The sequence below is a fragment of the Triticum dicoccoides genome, chromosome 3B (genome assembly GCF_002162155.2).
Source record: "Triticum dicoccoides isolate Atlit2015 ecotype Zavitan chromosome 3B, WEW_v2.0, whole genome shotgun sequence".
Taxonomy (NCBI): Eukaryota; Viridiplantae; Streptophyta; class Magnoliopsida; order Poales; family Poaceae; genus Triticum; species Triticum dicoccoides.
The window spans coordinates 291137270-291142572 of record NC_041385.1 but is presented as its reverse complement, the minus strand read 5'-3'; positions in this window follow the sequence as shown (position 1 = coordinate 291142572).

Below are 5303 nucleotides of genomic sequence, written 5' to 3'. Positions count from 1 at the left end.
TGCAACTTACTAAACCATATTCCTTACGGAAAACATGTGGTAGTACAGGGAAGGAAATGAGAGGAACTGGACCGATACGGTTTGACACTGAAGTCACATAGTCCGGCATAAGACTGGCATGCTACAACACTGCCAACTCACCCATCCTCATGCCAACACATGGCCATTCATACTCACATCCATCCACTTATCGATCATCGAACTCACTTACCTCATTATCGCATAAAATAATGTTCATCGATATGCTTCTCAACATGCCATAAAACTAACTAAATGCAAAACATGCCAAGACACTCATCATATCAAAAGTTCAAACATGCTTGCCTGGTTCGGTGAAGTTCGCGGCTCCGTCACCTCCTTCGGTATCTATGGTATAAAGAAAATATATGCGCTATCGTAAATACCAAGGAGTGCATAGAAAGTATACCAAATATTTTTGAAATAAATATGATAAAAAACTAGACAAAATTTTAAAGAGAACAGAAAAAGAATCAATCAAAAATACTTTTCTGTTTAAAAGTTATAAGGGTTTTTGTCCAGGGACTCATCTGTAATGAAACAGCAGATTTCCAGGGGCTAGCTTGTAAAAACAGAAAACGCTTCGGCAGAAACTACGCCAGCCCAAAGGGAAAACGTACTTTGCCCGAAGGCGCTTCCAGAAAACGTGTCAACAGAGAGAGCAGAGAGGCTGATGGTGGGGTCCCACGTGTCAGGTTTGAATTTCAAAAAGGGGGGGGGGACGAAGCTCGTCGGCGCCCGAGAGCCGCGGTGGTCGCCGGCGGCGATCCACGGCGAGGCAGGGGGATCGGAGGGTACCTCCGTGCTCAGGGCGCCATTCCACGTCGGTTGGTGGTGGTGGTGGTCGCCGGCGAGTACCACGTCGACGGCGAGCTTTGCTCCGGCGGACGGCGGCTCGGGTGGTCGAGGGGCTCGTCGGAGAGGGCTGCAGAGGTCAAATTGGAGAGGGGGTTAGGCTCCTGGTAGCTAGAGAGGGTAACGGACGGGGTTTGGGCGCCGGAGATGGCCTCACCGGAGCGAATCGAGGTGGAGGCCGAGGCGGATCGGGGCGGCCGGAGTTGGGGGAGGAGACCTCCTCGAGGTCCTCCGAGTGGCTTGGCGTGGTGTTGGTGAGGAGTGGGGATGAGGCGTGCACGAGGGTGAGCTCGTGGGCCCTTTTTATAGGCGGCCCGAGGCGGTTGCCGTGAACAGGGATCTCCGGCGAGTGATTACGGCGGTGCCGGGGATGTGCAGTGGGATTAGGGGCTTGGGCATCGCCGTTGAGGTCCACCGGTCCCATTTAGGCGCTAAACGGGCTGGGACTAGGTGCTAAGGGTGAGCTCGACGGAACGGGGTGGCGCGGTCCGTCGGCGGCAGGGAGCACGTTCCGTGCTTGCCGGGCCACGGCGACGGTGCCACGGGCGTGCGCTGGCACGGCAGGGACACGCGGAGAGCCAAGGGGCTTTGGGCGGCGCTGAACGGCGTTCTGCCGTGGTGTGCCTTCTGTCGGCCGCCACGGGAGGTCCCGACGCCGCAGAAGATGCCGCCGAGGGCGGGCCAGCGTGCCACCGACGCCAGGAAGGCTCCACGCACGCGTGTGAAGCTCCGGACAAGAGGGAGAGGCTGTGAGGAACGTCCCAAGCGCACTATGCGCTTGTGACTGATCTCTGAAGAAAATGACACTGTAAATCTGAATTTTACTGAAAGTGCAAAGAACAGTGCAGCTCAGGTGTTCGACAGAATTCTTTTGGCATCTAGGGATATTTCCTTGAGCTGATTTTTGGTGGAGTGGCTTCTCATTGCTCAAATAGGTTACCTGAATTTTGGTGGAATTTTTGGAGCAATGTAGATATGAATTTCGTCAAATTTGGCAAATTTGGTCCAAACTTGCAGAGACTGAATTTTGAAAATTTTGAAAAGAGGAGGAGTGGATCAAGATGGTTCTGAGTTGTGGGTACAAAGGACTATCCAGGAGAGTTGGTTTGACGTCAAAACTCAAATGCAATAGGGTATTTGCTTTGAAAATCACTCAGGCTCCAAATAATTTTCAGAAATGATTTGAGAGGAAAAATAATTATAATAAAATCCAAAACTTGTTTGGATTAGTTGGGACAGAGAACTTAGGTGGATCACAAGGTGTAGGGGAGGATTTGGAGGGGTTTTACCACATGGGCAAAAATGCCAAGTCAAGGATGGTTCCAAGATATGAAAATCCCCAAATTTTCATAGAGCTACATTTTAAAATAAAACAAATTAAACTCCCAAAAATGAATTTGAGAGAGAACCAACAGAGAAGAAGTTTCAAAAGATCAAACACCAAAGTTTTAAAAAAAATAAAATCCTTGCCAAAGCAAAGGGAGTTTTTAAGTGGAAGGTTTTTCTGAAAAAGAAAATTTTTGAAAAGCCTCTCCTCCAAAAACCACAAAGTTTTTGATAAAAACCAAAATAAAAATTTTTGGAGTGTCACAGGCATCCATCGCGGCACAGCTGAATCCCACAATCGAAGCCGCACTGGGCGTTCTTACGCGAGAATTGGGACATCTTGGCCTAGCACCCTTCAGATATGCCAGGGATCCCATGCAGGCTGGCCGAGCATAGTCTCAACATATTGAAGGGGTACAAGCCGGTCAAGCAGACACTACGACGCTTTTCAGAGCCTAAACAACAAGCTATGGGAGAGGAGCTAGCCAAGTTACTTAAGGCCGGATTCATCAGAGAAATAAAACACCCGGACTGGCTAGCAAACCTGGTGATGGTACCAAAGAAGGAGAAATCCTAGCGCCTATGTGTCGATTTCAAGGACCTCAATAAGGCTTGCCCCAAGGATCCCTTCCCCCTCCCCCGCATCGATCAAATCGTCGATGCTACCACAGGACACGACTCATTGTGCTTCCTCGATGCATACTCCGAATACCATCAAATCAAGATGACGGAGTATGATCAAGCCGCAACGGCATTCATCACCCCATACGTCCCTTTCTGTTTCAACACCATGCCTTTCGGGCTCAAAAATGCCAGTGCAACCTACCAAAGCATGATTCAGACATACCTGGAAAAACAAATCGGCAAAACAGTTGAGGCATAGGTGGATGACGTGGTCATCAAGACCATACATGTCGAATCTTTAATAGACGACCCGAGGCTCATGTTCGACAACCTCCGAACATATGACATCAAGCTCAATCTAGATAAATGTGTTTTCGGCATTCCCGCTGGAAAGTTGCTGGGCTTTATCATTTACAACAAAGGAATTGAAGCAAACCTGACTAAAACCCGAGCTTTGTCATAGTTGGCTACCCAGACCTCAAACAAATCCAGAAATTAACTGGATGCATGGCTGCCTTAAGCCGCTTTATCTCCCTATTGGGAGAAAAGGAACTACCTCTTTATCGCCTTCTTCGACGCACCGAACATTTCAAGTCAACGGATGTGGGGACGGCCAGACTGGAAGAAATAAAGGTCCTCCTGGCCAGCAACCCAATCCTGGCCGCACCAAACATTGGCGAACCCATGTTGTTATATATAGCTCCAACACACCAAGTTGTAAGCGCAGTGCTCGTGGTCGAACGAGAGGAGGACGGACATAAGTTCCCGCTTCAAAAGCCGGTATACTACGTGTCCACTATCCTCACACCATGCAATTCATGGTACCCACATTATCAAAAGATAGCATACGCGGTCTTCATGGCATCCCGGAAACTACGACACTACTTTCAAGAGTGTTCAATCACGGTGGCCTCCGAGGTACCACTCAACGATATAATAAATAACCGCGATGCCACGGGCCAGATTACTAAGTGGGCCATCGAGCTCCTCCCGTTTGACATTACATATAAACCACGGCGAGCAATGAAATCGAAAGTACTGGCTGACTTCGTCGCCGAATGGACAGAAGCCGAACTCCTTAAATAGTACGCCGCATATTCCAATTGGATCATGCACTTTGATGGCTCTAAAATGCTGGCTGGTCATGGAGTGGGTGTTGTCTTGACATCCCCCACCGGATATACAGTCCAATACGTACTCCAAATACTATACACAGACTCCAACAATGCAGCCGAATACGAGGCTCTGTTGCATGGTCTTCGGATGGCTGTCTCCATGGGAATCCAGCGCCTACAAGTGCGTGGGGATTCAAACCTCGCAATATCTCAAATAAATGGATACTTCAACGCCAAGGATCCGAAAATGGCGGCTTATCATAATGCCATCCTCCAAATGTCAGCTCGATTCGAGGGGCTCGAATTTCATCATGTGGTTCGAGAAAACAATCAAGCGGCGGATATCCTTGCTCGCATCGGTGCTAAGCGTGACCCTGTCCCACCTATTATTTTCTTGGAAAGGCTGTTCAAGCCATCTGTGGTGTGTCAAGGGGAGACCGGCAATACTAGTCCAGATCCGACCACAACCCTAGATTCCGAACACACTGACATAATCGGAGGCTCTGCCACCGAAATAACACCTTCGGCCCATCTAATCATGGTTGTCATCTCCCCATGGACCGAACCCTTCTTAGCCTACCTAAATAGGCAAGAACTCCTCGAGGATCAAAATGAGGCATGCTGCATTGTGCGACGCTCTAAAGCTAACAAGGTCCACGAGGGAGAGCTTTCTAAGAAAAGCGCTACTGGAGTACTTCAAAGATGTATCTCCGAAGAGGAAGGGTGGAAGCTCTTGGCCAAAATTCACACTGGACTCGGTGGCCACCACGCCGCAGCCTAGGCCCTTGTAAGCAAGGCCTTCCGTACAGGTTTCTACTGGCCGACGGCCGGAGTAGACTCACAGGACCTCGTCCAACATTGCGTCGGTTGCCAGCTCTTCGCCAACCAAAGCAATATGCCGCCCACGCTCTCCAAACAATCCCCATAACTTGGCCCTTTGCGGTCTGGGGGCCGATATGGTTGGACCCCTTAAAGGAGGAAGCCATAAGAAAAAATACCTGTTGGTCAAGATGGATAAATTCACCAAATGGATAGAGGCCAAACCAGTTAAAACGGTCGAATCCGTACCAGTGATAGACATCATATCAGGGGTCGTGCACAGCTATGGTGTCCCCCATAGCATCATCACCGATAATGGCTCCAATTTCACACCCGACGAGGTGAAAACTTGGTGCGGCAATATGGGCATTAAGCTCAATTACACCTCTGTCTATCACCCTCAAACAAACAGGCAAGTTGAACAGGCAAACGGTCTTATTATGAGCGGCATCAAACCTAGACTAGTGCGATCTCTGAAGGACTCAGACACGCACTGGGTCGAGGACCTTTTCTCCGTACTATGGGGGCTGTGGACCATGCCAAATT